The sequence below is a fragment of the Vulpes vulpes genome, chromosome 2, assembly GCF_048418805.1.
Source record: "Vulpes vulpes isolate BD-2025 chromosome 2, VulVul3, whole genome shotgun sequence".
NCBI lineage: Eukaryota > Metazoa > Chordata > Mammalia > Carnivora > Canidae > Vulpes > Vulpes vulpes.
The window spans coordinates 132,025,408-132,046,146 of NC_132781.1; the positions used below are offsets into that span (position 1 = coordinate 132,025,408).

The window sequence follows — 20,739 nt, forward strand, 5'->3', positions numbered from 1 at the left end:
TTAAAATTCTGTGCCTTCCTCTCTCTTTCTCCCCTCTCCTCCCCCAATTTGGAAAATGCATTAATGTTTTTTATCACATTCAGATTACTGGGAACACTATGAACACTATTGTATTTCACAGTCTGGTAATCCACAGAGAAGTTTTTTGTTTGTTTTAGTACAAACTTTTAAAAAATTTGAACCGATTACAGATTTACAGAAAAGTTGCAAATGGAGTATATAGAACTTTTTTCTTGGACCATTTGAAATACATGGTATGGTGTTTGTGGACGATCAGGCTATGATTTTCTAAATCATAAGATTGTTGTAAAGATCAAGTGGGTTAATATATGTAGGCAAAATAATGCTTCACCCCTTGACCCAATATAAAAAGGTAGGAAACTAGAAAGGACTTGTGAGGTTGGTTTGAAATTGGAGTGGCTGATGGTTTTTGATATATTAGAAATAGAAGTATACATGTAACATATATTCCCTAGCTCTGTCCACTATAGGAGTCCAAAAGAGCTAAGTACACTATCTAGTGCCCACATCTTGGTTTCCAATCCCATGCCCCACTGAAAGGACTCTAGGACTCCTTAGAGAAATAGGTGATTCCAGGGTCGGGCCAGGGAAAGTACAAGAGGAGCCCCAAACATCTTGTGCTTCATAAGCAAGAAAGTGCTCAAAGAATGATGGGAGTATATAAAGCCAGTTTGAGAGAGATGCTATTGGAAGAATTGGTGACATTAAAGCAATTATATCAATGGATTATAACCCATGAATAAAACTATGAGTCTTTCTGGAGATAAAGAATGAATGGATTGAGTGCTGGATGAATGACAGGGTCATTTTACCTAGTTTCAAAATATCTCCTTACGAAATACTTATGAACTACAAAGGAAAAAAAAGAGCAGTTTAATAGTGTAAAAATCTTTCAGATTCCACCTTAGTCAAGTGATTCAAGTGAATGCCATCAGTAGTGGGACAAATGAAAACTGCATTATCTGATCAAATGCTTTAAAAAGGACACGGCATCACTTCATCACTTGTACGATACTCCCGAATAAAAGAAATGAGGAAACCTTGGATAAATTCATAATGGCATTCTACAAGACAGTCTACAAAATAACTGGCCTATAATCTTCAAAATTGTCAATGTCATGAAAGTCAAGTACAGGTCGTGGACTTTTTCCAGATTAAAGATGACTGAAGAGATGTGACAGTTAATTGCGGTGTGTGGTTTATAACTGGATTCTTCTATTATAAAGGACATTATTGGAACAACGGTCAAAACTTGAATGGGGTCTGAGGATTAGATGATGGTAATGTATCCATGTGAATTTTCTGATTTTGATGGTTATATTGAGGTTATAGAGAAGAATGTCCTTGTTTGTAGGAAGTAACATGCCTAATTCCTGAACTTGGGTGTATGTTGTCACTTTACCTGACAAATGAGATTTTGCAGATGTGATTAAGTTAATCTTTTGAGGGGCAGCCCCGGTGGCTCAGCAGTTTAGCGCCGACTTCAGTCCAGGGCCCGGACTAAAATTTTTTAGCTAAATTAAATGCTTTAAGTTATATGACAATTCTAGGTTTTAAAAAGGGTATTGGGGAATCCCTGGGTGGCTCAACAGCTTAGAGCCTGCCTTTAGCCCAGGGCGTGATCCTGGAGTCCCGGGATCAAGTCCTACATCGGGCTCCCTGCATGGAGCCTGCTTCTCCCCCTGCCTGTGTGTCTGCCCCTCTCTCTCTCTCTCTCTCTCTCTCTCTGTGTGTCTCATGAATAAATAAATAAAAATCTTTTTTAAAAAAAGTTAATCTTTTGAGATGGGAGATCATAAGGAATTATTCAGGAAGATCCTTATAAGAGAGAGAAGGAAGCAGGAGAATCCAAGGAGATTGCTGATTGAAGCAGAGGTTGGAGTGATATGACTTCTGGAAGGGAGATGTAAGCCAAAGAATGTGGGCAGCCTCCAGAAGCTGGACAAACAAGGAATGGATTCTCCCCTTGAGCCTCCAGAAGGAATGCAGCTTTGCTGACACCTGGATTTTAGTCCACTAAGACCCATTTTGGAATTAGTGTTCTTATTCCACAACAGTAAGAGAATAAATTTGCTTTGTGTCGTTAAACTTGAAATCATTTGTTACAGCAGCAATAGGGAACTAATAAAATACATGGGAACTATTTAGAACGGTATCTGGTGCATCATTGGCACAATCGTTTGTTTCTTGTTGTTCTCATTTAGTCTTTTCAAAGCATTTGATTTAGTTTTCATAGGATTAAGAATCTGTTTTCCATAACTTAGGCGTATTGTTTTATGTAATATTTGCCAACATCCCACATCTACAGCACAGGTGGTATAAACAGGTTATTGAATAAAGAGACTGGACTTTTTATAAGTCTGCTGCCTGGTCTCCATTTGCCCTTCCACTCATGCTCTGCTCTGGTCTCTGGAGGCTGATCACATAGACTGTATCATGGGCTTTCTTGCCCTTGACTCCCGTTGGCCTCTACAGAGACAGTGGGCAAAAGATTGACGGGAGAGAAAAGAGCAAAGTCAGGGTGTTTGTCTCCCCAGCTCCTGCCCTTCTGGCTCCTGTTGGATGGCCTCCTCTGTGACTGGCTTGGTCTCTGCTAGTTTCTCCTTGCTCTTGCTTCTTCAGGTTTAGGGGTGGTAGTGGCTCACAGTTGTTGCTAGTGTCCAGTAATTCATCTTTTTTTTTTTTTTTTTGACAGTGCCACTGCAAGTTCATTGAACTCTCCTCAATGACCCACTTTGTGTGTACCATACTGTGTGGGTCATGACTAGCACAGTAAATACCCATAATTTCTATCACAGAGAGCACAAATACCTAGGAATGCTTTAAGGAAGGTCCTTGAGTTGCTTAGTAGCCGTAAGTAGTGAGTACACCATGGGCACACAGAAAGAATGGACAGTTTTGGTCTAGCTATTAGCTCTGGTCAATAGCCTTCAGCCAAGGACCATCAGGAACATACCTGTAGCAGAACAAGTTGGTTTTAATATGTGTTGCAGTGAAGGAGAAAGCACACTATGGGGCCTATGGTGGCATCTCACAAGGAGGCGTTAGAAAGGACTTACAGGTACGATTGTGTTGGGTGATTTGAGGAGGGTTTATGACACCAGGGCTTTGCTCTGGCTTGGATACTGTGAAGAAGCAAGAGTAATCCTATGATTGTGTATCTTAGTAAAATTTATCGATAAGGAGGACAGAATATACTGAGGATAAAGCTATAACTGGTAAAGTACCATAGATCACTCATATTAGCTGGGAGTGTGTGCGGGGGAGTCTTTGGTATTTGGTGGTTTGCACATTATTTTTTATTTTGTCTGTGTTCAGATATGATCACAGAATGATCTTGTTTTTGTCTTGATCCATCTTGATCACAGAGTAGCCTTGTCTGATGCTGACTTAGATATTGTTTTTGTTCATCAGGAGAACACTAGGGCCTAGCAATCAGTGCCAGGACAACTTCTAGCAAATCCATAGAGGAGTCAGGAAATACTTTTCTCTTTCTCATCTTGTTTCATGAAGACTGAAGTATGATCTGCATCAAATCACCCAAACAGCTTATTAAAATGTAGATCCCAGGGCCCCACAGATCTATTGAATTAATATCTAGAGGTTGGGCTTGGAAGTCTGTATTTCTAATTGCTTGCTGCCTCATTCTGATGCACACCAGAATCTAAAGCCCACTGGTCTAAAAGAGAGATATCACAAACCCAGGTTTACAAACCTAGATTTACGGCAATAACTCTCAGTGTGAGGCACCAAGAACCAAACAGTGTGTTTCAATTTTCATCAGCATCAAGTTCCAGCATCTTGGAATGATAGGATTTTTAACTCAGTGGAACCAGCCTTTGAATTTACAAGGTTATCTGTTCTTATACCTTGTGTGCCAGTTTTAGAAAAACCTCAACTAAAGAGGTCAACCTGTAAGTGACAGAAAAGAAGGGGCTGGTCATCTATTACCATAAATCAATAAAAGGTAGACACCGGTAGAAAGGCTGCTGCCACACAGATTAAAAAAAAAAATCCAACAACAATGAGGAATTGCTTCCAAAGTCAGTGAGAACATTCACAAGGGTAAACCAAAATTCCAGAGGCAGAGCTTTTCAAGATGCATGACTGAAATCCCATTTAACAAGGTAAACTACAGACCAGAAATGAGATGCCTTAGCTGTAAAATGTGTAGTCAGATTACTGCAGATAGAAACACAAAAATCTTCCTCAAAGGAACATTCTCAAGAAGGAATACAAAGAAAGCAGAAATGAAGAAGCTAATTTATTCTAAAACCACAACTAGGAAAATATTTGGCCTTTTCAAGTATCAGAGAAGGAGTACCAAAGTCTAAGACAGAGCCTAATAATGAACTTGATGTTGAACCTGATTTTGAAGCATTAGTGAGATTTCCCTCTTAGGATGACAGGAGCAAGGAGATTGGAGGCTCAGACATGGCCACCAAGTCTAGTGGGGAACATGTTTTTTTCCCATTGAATTTTCCTACTCTTCAGATGTGGGAGAACTGAGCTCACCACAATCAAATAACCCCATCAAAGTTTTCCTAACGGGAAGTTATGAAATGAGTCTTCTTTGCCTGAATAATGTGTTTTCCCTTAAAGTCTATTTTGCCTGCAATCTCCACAGGCAGAGAGTCTGCATCTATAGCTCATTACCATTATTCTGATGATATTGTTACGTCTCATCAATTACTTGGGAGCAAGGTCAAATTTAGCAGCCAAATCTCCCCTTTGGTGAGGCCATCAAGAATATATCTATCACCTCCCTTCCCAAGGTCTACATCCCCTGCAAAAGCTTCTATACCCACATTCTCTCTCCCCTCTCTCCTCCCTCCCTCTGCTCCCTTTCTCCACCTCCTCATCCTGTCACAGTATTACTGATTACAAAATCCTGCCTGATTTAAGTCCTGATTCATTTATTCCTTTTCACTTTCATTTGAGAAAGGACAAGCAAGAATGGGTGAGAAAATCATGGAGGTATAAAGAAGCAGAAGAACCTACATGTAAGAGAGAAGAGATTGTCTGCTTTTGTAAATAGATATTGTAAATGAGAGGTATGTGGTTCTCGTAGAATTGTAGTCCATGGGGAGGACCTTTTTGATTGAGACTATGATTATATAAGCTATACCACTGAGATTTATTTTAATTAAAGAAAAGAAAAACTTCCCAGCCAAGCAAACAAAACAAAAAGACAGAACAGCATATATATATATATATATATATATATATATATATATATATATATATTCTTTATTTCCAGAATTTGGCTTTGTTATCAAGCTGTCAGCCAGTTGAAAGTTCTCAAAAATTGTGTCCGTTTCCTAACAAACTCACATAGAAAATCTACCCTGATGTATGTATCTTTAACAATAGGCTCAGGTTTTAGATTTCTTTATGAGAGCTTAGCTCAACCCCACAATTCATTTATTCAATTTACTTCCTAGAATTAATAAGCAAAAATTCAACTTCATAAACACAGCTGTACTGGCAAACAAACAAAAGAAGATTAAAGGGACCTGTTTCATCACTTTCCAGAGCATTTATGTTAACCTTGCTTCTGAATAGTTAGGGTTAAAAAACCCACTCTTTTAAATTTGCTTTTTTCTTCTTGAGGTACTAAGCCTTGTGAAAATGCAAAACTTCCAGGAGATGTAGCACTTTAATAGCCTGCCACCAAACCCTGAATTTCTTTACATATTTGGAATCTGTGCTGCTAAGTGCATGTCTTTATCCATAAAATTTGTTTATCCATCTTTATCCATAAAAATTTGTTTTGCCTTAAAGATTAATTTGTTTAATACAAAAAAAACACAATGGCCTTTTTAAACAAGAATTTCTTTCATAAATCTTTTCTAATCCGTTACCTTTTTATCTTTCTGTACCATTATGTTTTGCTGTCCCTTTTATACAACTGGATTTTAATTCTAATCTGATCATCTCTGCCTTTTAGTGGTTGAGTTCAATCCTTTATATTTATTGTGATTATATACATTTGGTTTTATTTCCACCATATGATTTTCTGCTTTCATACTTTTACTTTGTTTGTTTCCCATTCTATACCTTTCTCTCTTTTTTTTGGAGAGTTCACATTATATTTATTCATATGATAAAATGTTGGAGCTTCATATTCTATCCACCACATTTCTTAAGAACTCTTTTCTATTTTATGTCCCTTTATCTTACTATCACTCACAATGACCCACTTTTGGAATTTGTTTTTCCTGTGTTTTCCTGTGATAGAAGTCCTTATTCCCGGAGGGTGGACTGCTTCCACCAGGGAACACAGTAGTAGTCCCATTTTACTTTTAATTTGGCTGCCACTGGGTCACTTAGGGTTCCTCATGCCAAGAGACCAGTAGGCAAAGAAAGGACACACCAACCTTGCAAGGGTCACACTGATCAGGAATAAATAGAACTGCTGTTATCTAATGGAAAAGAGGAAGACTATGTTTCACATTTAGTGAGCAATTGAGGCATGTCTTGATACTGTACTGCCCAATTGAGGTGCTTAATGGATAAGTGCAATAGACACAACCTCAGAAGGACATAGTGCTTAGAAACTTAGGCCTTCATGGCTTCCACCAGTTAAGTTACTAAGACCATGACAGGTGCTAACCAAGGGTGAGGAGACTTTAGAATGGGTAGTAAAGAAAGGAGATGGTGAAAACGGGTTATGCTTTTAAAATTAGTTGCAGCAGTAAGATCTGCAAGCTTTCTCCACTAGTTCCCCTGTATGATTCCTTAGGAATTGAGACCAACCAGAATCTTGAGAGTGCTCTTCCCAAATGGGACATGCTTTCCACAAAATGCAAATGTAAGTGGATCTGGGCAGCTCAGGAGTGAAGTAGCATGGTGCTGATGTGTGCTGCTCAGAATCCCCACCTCTCATCTCCAATTCCAGGAATGAGACATTCTATCTTTGTGGCTTGATGCATTGGCTGCTGCTAGCTCACTTCTGGGTCTCTCTGGGGATTGTCTTTGGCCAAAGGGAGCCATATTTCCAAGGTTTACAACCTCTTCTCAGGGGCGACTTGCATCTGGTGGCTGGTTGATATTGGGATATAAAGGCCCAGTTTTGTTGTCTCAATTTGGTATATTCCTAAAGATCATCCCCTAATTCCAAAAGTCCTTATGAGATCAAATGGCTGCTCTGTTGCAACTGTATCACTGTATTTCCTTCTGCCTGAATCCTTTCACATCCTCAAATGTGTTCCTTAGGTTATTCTCTAATCAACCTCCGGTATGCAAATCTCCATCTCAAAATCTTGTTCCAGGAGATTCCACCTAAGACATCTTTTGAAATAATAACTTCTACTATTGTAGGTTACTGAGTACTTACCCTTATGTTTTTGTACCTCTATTTTGAATTATAACCTCACCTTCGGTGGAAACCTTCCTGTGAAAATCCAGTGTGGCCTAAGCTGTAAAAGTGCCATTCCATAGAGATTTTCTGTTCACTTCTATCACCTACTCTAGAGATATCACTGTCCCAGGACTAATTTTTATGTAAATTTCCAATCATGACAATTCCCAAACCATGACAGAAGTGTACATTCTAACTTTGATACAACATGAGGCAGAGGCCTGAGATTTTCTTTTTTCTTGGAACAATTTTTTTCCTTTTCCATAGCCCAGAATAGCAAACTTCATTATTTATTTCTCTTATAAGGTGGGCAGATCTTTTTTCTAGGCCCCTCATTACCAAGGCTATATTTTGAGTATTGCAGCTTCGTGAAGAGATATTAGCTCTCAGTCAGTGTCTCATTGAACTCATAACCTCATATCCTGGCCTATGCGTTAAAACCCAAACTACTAGCTATTACTGAATTTGATAACCACTCATGGGGAAGCTTCGGGATCAGATCCTAAACTCATTGCTCTTCATTTCAGCCACCTTGAGATTTCCATTTATTTTTTGGAAATTGATATGCATGAATACGATTTTTAATATATTGACAGAATCTGAAACGATTGTAAAGTAGCTAAATGTTTCCTGGAGACAGGTGTTAGGAAGAAATGGAAATCATGAAAGCACTGATCTTGAAACTGACATGGAGGAAATGACACAAATGAGAAGGAAATGAAAAAAAAGATCATCTCTTTCATGCTTAGGTCAAGCCCTGATTGCCTAAGCATTAACATGGTAAAAACTGATCTAGAATCCTAGTGGACTTCAAGTAGCTCCCTGATAGGACTGTGAGTTCCTTAAGGACGGGAACTGTGTCTTGTTTCCTATTGTATTCCTAGCATCTAGTGCATGCCTGGCACATTCTAGATGTTCAGTGGATACTTGTCAACTAAATGCATGAGTCAGCAATAAAGCAATGCCATGCAAAAATGATAAGATGTTTAAAAATACACAAGAATAAAGCATAACATTGCATCAACACTGGTCTAAGAAGATTATTAAAAAAATAGGAAAAGAAAATGAGCTGAGTTATAATCCTTTCCAGTGTTCCTCCAACAAATGTTATTGAATCTGGACTGTGCTAGGCATGGAGAATGTGATGGTGAGAAAATAAAGACACGTTGTCTGCCCATGTAGAGTTCTGGGGAAGGCAGACTTTAAATTAAAACCAAAAAAGTTAGTATGAAGACTGAGGTGACCAAATGTTCTGTTATCTCAGGAAAATCTCTCTTCCTGCATGTTGTCTCAGTGTAATTATTCATAGTACCCTCATTCACTATCAGAAGTGTCTGAACTTGTATGGCCATCCTGGCTATGACTGGAGGGTATATGGAATTAGCAAAGGCACAACAGAGAATCAGCTACTCAGAAAGTAGAAGAAAGGCAAGACTGTCCTGAAAAATGGTAGGTGGGACTCACAGGTATATGATTGTGGAGGGGTGCCAGGAGGGGAGAGCCTGCCAGGCAGATAGAATAGTATGTGCAAAGTAGGGTACATCAAAGAATCAACAGGAGGCCTGTGGTAAGAATATCAAGGGGAAGAGGTAGCCTAGAAGGATAGATGGCATCAGGCCATATAGACCTGTGGAATCTTATGAATTTTGGAATTTTGTTCTTCTATCCTTGAATCAAGGATGGAGGTGGGGGAAGTAGGGGATTTCGCATTCGAAAGGATTCCCTTTGGCTGCAGTGTGGAAAACAGATTTGAGAAATTTCAGGAAGCTACTTGGGAGACTACTGCACTAGTCCAGTTAAGACATGGTGGTAGCTTGAAATAGAATGGTGGTAGAGATGAAGAGAATTAAATGGATTTGAGATGAATGTAGAAGAAATGAACAGAACTTGGAGAAGAATTGGCTACAGAGAAAGGAGAATAGGGAAGCATCTAGAATAGATTCCTGGTTTATGCACCTGTGATTTACTAGGCGAGGGAATGCAGCTAGTATTAAGAATGGCAGATCTATCCATCCGTGCATTTGCCTCTTCAAGGAACCAGCATTCTCTGACATTGGTGTATGGCAGACACTGTGGGTAATAACAAAGGTGTTTATTATGAAATCTAACATGAGGAGTATAAATACACACATATCTGTTTAACAGTTGTTATACTTTCAGCTGCTAGTAATAGAAAACCAAAAAATTCAAGTCAAAATCACTTAAACAATGAAAACATTTATAAGTCCTAAAAATGGGGAGCTCCGGCTTGGCAGATTTGTTGGCCTTAATGACGTCAAGGATGTTAGTTCTCTCTGCCTTTCTACTCTGCTCTCATTAGTTGACTTTTCCTTGACTAGTACCTTTTGTTATATAACTTATCCCGGCTTCAAGCACGTAGAGCCATGACAGTGCGAATCAGCTGCAGAATGACGATTTTGCTCATGCATCTCTTATTTTAAAGCTGAGAAACCTTTCCATCCAATAGATTCCTTCTCACATCGTGGTACACAGAATGGTCTCCCTGCTTACTCCTAAGCAAGGACTGCCAAAAGAAACAGGATTGCCATGGCTTGTCCCGTGAGGCACACAGCCAAATAGAAGAGGATGCCTTGCCAAGCAAATTTGGGGTTTTGTTTACAAGGGGAAAGAGAGAAATGACTATTGGGTAGGCAACTGAGGGTGTCTGCGCTATCTATAGAGCAAGGCAGTATTTGTATTGTGGTTCACAGTAGTTCAAGAGATTGAAGCGGAAGAAATCGCCTTGGAGATTGGAGGAAAAGAGATGTTTCCAAGGCTGGGGAAGGTTATTAGGTTTATGTCACTCTGAAGGCAGAACCTGAGGTCTGAGATTACAGCACCACTTAAAAGGATACAACATAAATCCATCTTCACCCATTGATCCTCCTGATTTCCGGTGTCCTGGCCGCTTTCCTAAATTCCTCCAAAGTCATATAAATACTGTTTTTTATTGTTTCTGAGCTTCCCTGAACTGAAAGAAGAATGGCTGAATAGTATTTTGCATAAAATACTAGAAATATTTGTTCCTTAGCTCTGGCTCAGTCCGAGCCTGACCTATTTCTGTCATTACTACTGGAATAGTTCTCCAGCTCTTGCCAGATTTTGAGTTGTCAGGATCATAATTTATCCATCTTGTTGTCAGATTCACAGCTAGTTTGCCTGACTCTAGGGGAATCTAAATGACTATCACTACACATGGTGTGCAACTCATATTTTAAGTGCATTTAATTCCAAATATCCTTCCCCTGCCACACCCCAGACACGAAGACTTACCAGGCTACTGTTGCAGTACCATATTCCCCTGTTGTAGAGACCTCCAGGGCCCACCCAAGAGCAGTTTTCCGCTAGTTTCCTTTAAATGCTCCCTGACATGACTGACACTATTCACTGGCCACAGTTAGTAAGGCAGTCTCCCGGGTCTCGAGGCCCAGAGCTCTCCTGTGTTTCACATTCCTTCCATCCCCACTGCCCCAGTCAACTATTCTCAAATCAGGCCTGTTCGCCAGAAGAGTCTTGATTTCCGGGTTCGGTTTGTAACCTTTTTATTTTACCAATGGCCAGTCTTGAAGCTTTCCCCTTAACAGACAACTCTCTGCGTTTGCTTTTATAGGGCCTGCCAGGGGTTACTTTGCATGTTTATTAATTCATCCTGTTCTGCTTTTCCCCCTTACAATAGGTCCTAGTCAAGGTTTTAACTAAAGCATTAAATTACCCTCCTGACTGTCCCTTCCCTCTTCCTCTAAGGAGTGCTTGGAAAGGACCCCAGTTGTGGGAAGATGTTAGGTCTTTCTCAAAAGCATTCTCTGTCAAATAACAAGCATCCAGTTGTAGTTCAAATAAGATCCTAATAGTGATTTACGTGTTAAGTAAGAGTGGTAATTACTGGTTTTAAAAGCAAATCATAATGACTTTTTACAGTTGTACTTACACTCGATTATTCTTCCTTTCTCGTTCTCTAGTCAGTGTTCTAATTACATCGCCCCAGGAAAATACACAGGGAGAAAATGCAGCAAGACACACGAGATGGTGAAACACTCTGGTTCCTGCGAGGAGCCTGCTAAGTTTCGGTAGGTCGTGTGGCATTACTGGAAGTAGTCATACTTTTCCTGAGTGACTTTCTTCTTTTTCTAAATCTCTTGGTCTCTGTGAATCATGTCACCGATCATGGCGGTCAAACTCCATGGCGTCATGGAGTTTCCCTTTTTGCTCTGGCTACTAGAAAGCTCAAGATCATAATGTTGTGGCTCATCTCTAACAAGCATCCAGCCAGGGGTGTGCGCGTGTGTCTGTATACTGGGCTCATTCTTTAGTCCATTCTACATTTTTTCCTACACTCACTTTACATTGTCCTGATAGGTTCACTTATTTATTTTTTCACACAAAAGAAATTTATTTCTTGTTCACACAGTTGTTGATTGCAGGTATCTGGCAGTCGGCCTTCTGTGAAGGAATTTGGGGCCCATGGTGGTTATTGATCTGCCATCCTCTAGGACCTCCCACCCTCTGCCTAGAGTCAGCACATGTGTGAAGAGAGAACAAAGGAGCCTGCAGGAGACTTCCTGGTGTAGGCCTGGAAGTTCTGTACCTCACTTCTGCTTGTGTTCCAGAATGTGATGACATGACCGTGCTGAATAGGAAGGGAGCTGAGAAATGTGGTAGAATTCTGTGTCTGGGAAGAAAGGAAAATGACTGTGGTGAATGGCCAATACTTGTCATCTAGCATGATGAGAAGTGAGGTATAAAGGAAACGGCTTGCTTGTGTTCCCTAAGTTATTTCTGCTAAGAACATTAGAGTTGTTGATGTCGGAGGAAATAACCATCCGAGGGCAACTGGGGCATTTTCTCCTTGTGACATCTTGCCTTTGTGTCCCTTCTTCTCAGTTCTTCCTGCCATGGATGTTGTTCAGGTCATTTCTACCTTGGACCCAGCTGGAACCTCTGCCTGCCTGGCCTTTGGGAGAGGACTATCTTCTGAACTTTCCTTGTGGTTGTTTCTTCTGCAGCCTGGCTGACATATTTTATTGTTACCTAATGCTGTGTAAAAAAAAAAAAAAAATTCACCCCAAAGCTCAATGGCTTAAAATAGCAATAATTATTTATATCTCTTGTGGTTTCTGTGGGTCAGAAATTTGAGGAGTGGCTTAGCTGGCTGTTTCTGGATTGGGGTTTTTCATGAGGTTGTACTGAAATACCTGCTGGGGTTCTCAGTCATCTGAAAACTCCATTGGAGCTTGAGGATCCCATGGTAGCTTGCTCACACTGATGGTGAGTTGGTGCTGGCTGTTGACAGGACGTCTCACTTCCTCTCCATGTGGGATCTTGAGCAACTTCCTGACACGGTGGCTGGCTTCTCCCACAATGAGCATTTAAGAGATGAGGCACAAGCCACCATGCCCTGTATGAGCGGGTCTTAGAAGTCCTGCGCTATCGCCTCTGCCTTAGTCTGTCATTCACCCAGAGCGGCCCTGATTCAGCATGGGAAGAACCACATGAGGCCCTTGGGTATCAGGAGGCAGAAATCACCAAGGCTACCACATATACTTTGCATTTGGAATATGTCCCTGCCTCAGACTCAGTTTTTCAAAATTCTTTCCCATTTTCAACACTCAGATCAAAGCCCATCCTTTCCATGACATCTCTCCTGGAAAGGACACATTTCTCAGCTCCCATCCCTCAACAGCTAACTCCTATTGTAACTCCTACTGTTCTTACTGTACATATGGTCTTTATTATTTCGTACCTTGTTTTGAAGATCTACACATATGTCTTTTCTTTCAGCTGGAGTTTAAGCATTTGGAGACGTGCCCTCTGTCATACAGTTAGTACTCAAGAAATATTTTTTTAGATGGACAAATGACGGAGTGAATGGAGATTACAAGCCAAAAGCCCCGAGTCTCTGCCTATGGACTTTCCCCTGCTGCTTGCCCCTAGACAGATCTCTTCACCCCACTCATGGTTTATTCCTCCGTCATATATAATCCTACTAATACCTTCCCCACCCTTCCCCACAGAGGTGCTTTGAGATTTGAAAGAGGTAGCCTGGGATCCCTGGGTGGCGCAGCGGTTTAGCGCCTGCCTTTGGCCCAGGGCGCGATCCTGGAGACCCGGGATCGAGTCCCATGTCGGGCTCCCTATATGGAGCTTGATTCTCCCTCTGCCTCTCTCTCTCTCTCTCTGTGCGACTATCATGAATAAATAAATAAGATCTTTAAAAAAGAATATTTGAAAGCGGTAGCCTCCTGAAAGTGTTTTCAGGTGTATAAACAAGAAGGGCAGGGTGAGGTTGGTTACCTGGTTCACCAGTGAGGGCTTAGAGGTATAGTATTGTGACAGGTGGGGATCGGTCAATACTTTGACTTCCTCCTCGGAGAATAGTTAACGCCTGCATCAAGCTGTCAGCATATAAATACCCTTCATTTCACCAGCTGCCGTCAGCAAAGAGAGCTTTCTGGACTAGGCCTGAGCTCCATCACAGTTATACTCTGGAAATGTCGAAGCTTAAAGGTAAGGTTCGTCTCTCTGGTAAAATTCTCAGGTGTTCTCTTCCTGCGTGTCGTGTACTATGGTTTTTCAATTTTTTCTGTTATAGACAATTGTCTAGGTGCAGTGTTTTCCATCCCACCCTTTAAAAAGTATTATTTTAAAAATTAAAGTCAATCCGTCTCCCTTTTTGGTGTATAGCTCGTGCATTTTCATACATGTGTAAAATTATGTAGCCAGTGCCACCATGATCGGGATACGGAGCAGCTCTATCACCCCAGGGGATTCGCCTGTGCTTTCTCTTTGTACTTGCAACCCTTCCCCCAAACTGAGGGCAACCACTGTTCCAGGCTCCATTACCACAGTTTTGTTTTCTTGAAAATATCTTATAAATGGCGTCATATAGTAGGCAGCCCACAGGGATTGGTTCTTCTTACTTGACGTGTCTTTGAGATTCATTTAAGCTTGTTCATTTTTATTACTGGATAATATTCCTTTATAAGGATGTGTTTTGTTTGTTATCCATTCACCTGTTCAAGTGCTTTTGGAATGGGATTTTTGGCTCACCTGGTAAGTGTACATTTAGCTTTACATGTAGCTACCAAACTGCTCTCCAGAGTGGCTGTACCATTTCGGATTCCCACCAGCGATGTATGGGAGACTCACTTGTCCCTTGTCCTCACCAGCCTTCGTATCGTATTTTTTAAAAAAGTATTTTCAGAGATAAGTAGCAGCAGTTCATGACTTTAATTTGTATTTCCCTCAAAGGTGAAATGTTTTTTGAAGTCTTTGCCCCCTTTTTAATTGTGTGGTTTTCCTACTGTTAAAATTTCAGAATTACCAATGTATTCTGGATACAAGAGTGCATACGGATTCTGCATTTTACATCCATAAATTCATGAGATATCAGACATACAAAATGGTGCTTCCTATCTTGGCATACTTTCCCAAATTGCTGCTAGCACTTACTTTTCAGATTCCTCGGTGCATTCTACCCAGGTTTTATCACTGGGAGAAACAAAGTGGAGGGTGCTTATTCCATTTTATCCAGAACTGGAACTACTAGATGTAAATCTGACTCTTCTTACCCTGTCAGATTTCTGGGTTCTGTACCCTAAGCAGGACTTAGCACGTTGGCATTGCACTCTGAATCTGGCATAGTGCCTTGAATGAGGCTTTGTGAGCTGAGTACTCATTAGATCAGGGCCCGCTGAGGCGGTTATGTCTGCTACACAATGTGGAGTCTCAGCAGGATGGCTCTCATGGCCAGATGTGTTTGGGACAGTTTGGCTGTGGTCCTATATTTAGGTCCTAAGTGTTGGTCATCAGCTAGATTCCTCTGCTCCATGTGCCTTCTGCTTGGGCTATCGTATCTGAAATTGCTTCTTCACTCATGTGTCTGGTGCCCAAGCTAGGATGGCTAGAACAATGAGGGCATGGCTGGCCACTTGTTCTCCGTACGATTGGTTTGTGCTTCCTCACAGCATGGCAGTCTCCGAGTAGTCAGACTTCTTGTATAGCAACGAGGTTCTCCAAAGCAGCTCACCTGCTTACTTATAACATTATTCTATGCCGTGGTACAAGTGCATTCTTGTAAGATACCTTTGATCCATTTTAGAACAAGAGGGGACATAAATATGTAAATCAAGGGAAATACAAATTAGGTATCGAGGGAAGAGAAAGATGTGTGAAGTTGTTTCCCTAAAGGAGTTTAGAGTCACACTGGAGGGAAAAACTGTAGTCATTAAAAGTTGGCAGGCAGTAAGAAGTGGAGAACATTTGTTTCCTAAGGAGTGGTGTATACAGTGCTATAATTTTTTTTGCAGGAAGCACTGAACACTTTGGGCATCATAAAGGAAGTGGATTTGAGCTGTTTTTCCTTAATTTTTAACGATAGAGAGTATTTGGACCAGCTGAGGGAGCTGGAACAATCCAAAAAAGGAGGTGGTTTATGAAAAGGTAGACATGTCAGAAAAGCCCAAGGCATGTTTTGGGTCCTGGAAGTCGGCCAGTTGGGCACAGTCTGTCTGGTGAAAACTCTGGGAAGGATTTTTTCCTTGGCCATATGTCCATTCACCCATCATCTGGTAACTGTGCCTATGTTTCCTTTTGGGCAACCAACTCTCACTACTCCCAGCCCGGTAGCGAAGCATGGGTTCAAGGCTGACCAGAGCCGTACAATACATGGGATAAAGTATTAATTGAAGATGTCAGCAAGATGAAAGGCGAGGAGGTTGCAAAACTCATCTCTGCCCCTTTCCCTCCACCCCACCTCACAGGGTTAAAAAATAAATACAAACTGAAGAAAAGAGGTCAGGAATGGGAGAATGAGCCACTCTGAGCCAATGACACACCAAGACAACTTGGCTGGAACTTCATGTTGGATGTGAACTTACTACCAGGGCCAGGTGTGCTACTGCCATGTTGCTACCATGCAAAGCCTGAGGCCTCAGCTCCTCAGAAGAGCACAGCCTAGAGATGGAGAGGGACTGAGTCCTGAGGACACAGCACAGCCTCCTTTCACAATACTCCAAGACGCATCACCACAGGTACACAAAATGAACACTTGAGCCAGATATCTGGGAAGAATGAGGTGAAAACAGCATGTAATTCAAGAAAAGGAGAATCATTGGCCTAGGGGTAAAATCCAAAATCTTCACCTGTCATGTACACCAGATTCCATTATCTGAACATTCCTTGCTCTTTGAATTCCATGCTGTTGCTGATGCTGTTCCCTCTCTCAATTGCCCTTTATTTTTTATTTGGAAAGCTCTTTAATCATCCTGGATGGCCCACTTAATGAATTTTCCCCCCACAGAATTCCACCCACCCCCACCCCACTGCTGAAAAAAATTGTGTGACTCTTCCTCTATTTCTCTATTGCAGTATTTGTCTCCTTGTTTGGCACTGTGTTTGTCTGTCTCTTGCACGATTCTGTGAATTCCTTCAAGGAACGAAGTCTTAAAACACCTAAACATCCCTTCAAAGCATTTAGCACAATACTTACCATCTCGTACACAGTAAGAGCTTAATAGATGCTTGTGGACTCGGTAGTGAGTATGTTAATTAGATAGTGGTAGGTAACAAAGAGTCCTCACTGGAGTCCCCTGGCTTCTGTTACCACCATGCCTGGAAGCTCTTCCATCTTGGCCTGTGGATTGCTCAGCATTTCTTACTGATCATAACTTGTTTCTTCTGTGTTTTCCAGCCCCCTTTTGATTAGTTGTGGCCATGAACTGATTTTATTTCAGTGAGTGTGGTAGAAGGGATGTGTACCACCTCCAGGCTTTAAAATTTCCATGGGGTATGTTTCCCACCCCACTGCCTGGGGAATGCCCGGAGTGACCTTGGAAGACAAAGATTGAAAGCAGCCTAGGCTCCATCAGCCTGAATCCTTAACTGACTGCATGAAACAGAACCCTCCTTCCTCCCTCCCCCCGCCTTTTTTTTTTTTTTTTCTTTTGCCAATCCAGAACACCTGCACTGAACTGCCACAAAGAGAGAAAGAAACTTCGCTGTGTCAAGCCACTGCACTTCTGGGGTCTGTTTGTTTGTTTCCAGAACTAACATTGCTCTGACTAATATACTCCATAGAATTTTCTCAGTTTGAACCAGATTCTGAATATGGTGAATATTACATACAGGGCAGAGCAGAGTTGTGTTCTGGAAAGCCTCCCTGTTGTCTCTGGACTTCCCTTTTTAGAAAAAGGTCACCCGTGGTACGAGGCAGCTGGGCAGTTTTAGAGCGGTAGGCCGAGGGTGAGCAGGTTAGGTTCTATTCCTGGGTCTGCCCCCCCCCCCCCACTGGCTTTGGGTTCCCAGCCAAGGAAAATGACAGCATGGATGCTAAAACAGCCACCCAAGGGGAAAACCCATAAAAGCAAAAACAATCACCCCAGCAGAATCGCAGGTGATAGTGATTTCTGCTGCAGGGGGAGAATAACATTCTTTCACCTCCTCTCTTCCAGGCTTCACTAGTCCTAACGCGTGACGCCTTCCAACCCTACACACTCTGCTTACTGATGCCGGTCTGGCCAGCTGAGAGGAGTATTTGACCTTTCCCTGGTGCAGCCAGACTGCAGAAGCACCAATCAAAATGTCTCTGTCCTTGTCAGTGTCAACTTTCTAAGCCATGGGATGAATATTGAGTTTACTTAGTCAAAAGACAAACAAATAAAAAATGCCACAAGGAGCAGCACTAGTGCAGCAACCCACCAATCAGTGCTGTTCCAAGCTGCAAACTTTGCTGGCCTGAAGTATAATCTGTTTTTACAGAGCTTGTCCCAGCCACATCCACATCCTGGGAACAGGCTCCTTGAGTGTCCATTGACCACCCAGAGGAGAGAGAGCTATTTCTTTTCTTCTTCTACCAGACTTTCCTGTGTTTGCCTATGTGGGGAAGGAATTATAGTGGTGGTTTCTCAGGGCCAAAGTTCTCAAAGAATCAGGGATCCCTAAGTCCTCATGTAGGTGAATAGCACTTCCCTCACCCTCCTCATCAGAATCTGCTGCCATAGTAGACTCCTTTCATGTCCCCAGGCCTGGATGCCCCATTATTTGGCCCTGGGCCCTCAAAGAATTGCTACCACTGGCATGTAAGTAGGCATCAGAATCACTTGGAGAATGTCTTCGAATGAGTTCAGGCTTGCAGTGTGCACTCCCTAGGATTCTGGTTCAGTACATATAAGGTGGGGTCCAAGATTCTGTAGTTCTGATTGGCATCCCAGGTGAATCTGATGCTAGTGGATCTGAGATCACACATTTAGGATCCTTTCCTCTTGGCTGTTGAGTGATCTTTTAAAAACACAAATAGGTTCATAATATAACTACATTTTTTTTATGGCTTTCAGTTGGAATCAGGATCTGGTCTACACTCTTCAGATGACAAGTGAGGACTCATTGGAATTGGCCCTTACTTATTTCTCGAGCTTGACTTGTTTTCACCTGTACCCCTTGTCCTCTTCAACTCATTTTCAGGATCTGCTTGCTTTGCCTATCACTGCTATGTGAATGATCTTCTTTGCTTGGAACACTCTTCCTCCTTCCCCCAGTCTTTACCTGGCTAATCTATAGGTAGACCAGACCTCACTTCTTCTTGGGAAATCTTGTGTGCCCCACCTCTGCCTGCCCCCCTGTGGAGAGCACTTACCACTGTGCAGTGTTAACCCTTCACTAGTCTTTGTCTCTTATCAGCACCAGGGCTTTCATGGCAGGCATCATGTATTTGTTATTAAGTCCCCAAGAAGTTTGGTTAGGGGATAGAGGATGGAAGTGGGCAGATGTGAGCCTGAGGGGCAGTTGTTCTAGGTCTTAGCCCTACAAAGGTTACAAAACATCACTAGAATAACTTGGGAACTGCTTCTTTTCCCATTAAAATAGACAGTCTCAAGGAGAAGTAATAAAATATTCCTGCTGGTGTAGGCCTATCACTGTTGAGTATTTTGGCAACCTCGCCTCGCTATTGCAGTCAGTAGGGGTTGGAAAACAGAGTAAGGGCTGGCCTACTACTGTTGACATGCATGTTGGAATGTTTCAAGACTCTTATGACCCAGGTACTCTTAATTCAGAGGTCACAACCAGACATCCCAGTGTAGGAAAATACTCTACATTCTCATGGAATCCATATTATATCTCACTGTGTGATTTAAGTAGAATTGCATTGAAGATGATAAAACACCGGGGTCAAAGGAACCCAGGTCTCAGCCTGACGGGAGAAGAGCCATGCCATCTTGACCTGCTCCCATCAGGACTGCAACCCATGCAACAATATTCTCGGCAAGTCACCATATATTGGGTCTTTTTGTTGCAGAAATTTAGCCTTAATCTTAAAGAATATGGATGGCCTCATGCCTCCTTGGCAACTTTGTCAGCATGAAGCTCCTGGCTCAGGGATGAGCTCCTCATGTCTTGCTCAAAAAGTTTGTTGCAAGGAGAGTACCATGGAGAAACCAAGCAGCTAGAGCTCAGCCTGGCCATTCTGTGCACAAACCTAGTCTCATACAATTAACCCCACAAGCCATGTTCCCTCTTTCTTATTCCTCTGAGGAAACAAAGCAAATAAAAAAAGAATATAAGCCAACGTTAAGAGGAGGAAGCGCTTCCTCCCTGTGAGAATTCAGAATGTGGGTGCCCACCATCAATTAATACCAGGGAAATAACAGGAAATTCTCTGGGGGGAAATGTGAAAAAGGGAAGCACTTGCTTTTGAGCTGTCTGAATAATGAGTCTAGGGAAAGCCAGTATCTTTCTTTTGCAGGCTGTTGCTACCTTCTCATGAATACCACTAGTGCATTTGCTTCCAATAGCTTCTAGCCTCCCAGGAAACAACAGAGCCCTGACATTCCCCTGGCTTCCTGGGAGCCTGCAAAGCAGACATCACTGATCCCATTCTCTAAATGGGAAAACAGAGGCTCAGAGGTTGAGTGATTTATTTAAAGTGCAGCATAAGCAAGCAAAGAAGCCAGCAGGAGATAAGAGCTTGTCTAACTCCCCAGTCAATTTTCAGTTCCCCAGATAACAAAGAACCTAAATAAACCTACATCAACACCATATGGTATCAGCAAAGCAGGGAGATGTTGGGCACTCGTATTAAAATGCGCTATAAAGGAAAGATAGTTTGTATGTGTGAATAGTCAGGGAGCAAACCATCCTTTTGATAATTCTCATCATTTTTAGTTCAGTAACCCAGGATGACATAAGTTTTGATAGACTAGACAACTTGACTAATACCTATCCAGTCCTTATTCTTCATACAAATTATAAGTCACAATTGTTAGGAATACTCGATAGGTAACAATTTAATTAAGCGTGTTTAGAACTCTGGCTTATCAAATATTCTTGGCGGGAAATCCTGAGGTCCCTTTCAGGAACTTGCC

At 41.8% G+C, this 20,739-nt stretch overlaps 2 long non-coding RNA genes across 2 annotated transcripts in view; both read left to right on the forward strand.

Annotated features, from left to right (window-relative positions):
• Window positions 1-16,281, forward strand: part of LOC140597949 (uncharacterized) — a 40,798-nt gene extending 24,517 nt beyond the window's left edge. Inside the window, exons 2-3 of the long non-coding RNA XR_012000023.1 lie at window positions 11,344-11,451; window positions 16,144-16,281. This is a non-coding gene — a long non-coding RNA (uncharacterized lncRNA). The remainder of the gene's footprint in view (window positions 1-11,343; window positions 11,452-16,143) is intronic.
• LOC140597948 (uncharacterized) overlaps window positions 1-20,739 on the forward strand; it is a 174,728-nt gene that overhangs the window by 63,911 nt on the left and 90,078 nt on the right. The gene's annotated exons all lie outside the window — the stretch shown is intronic.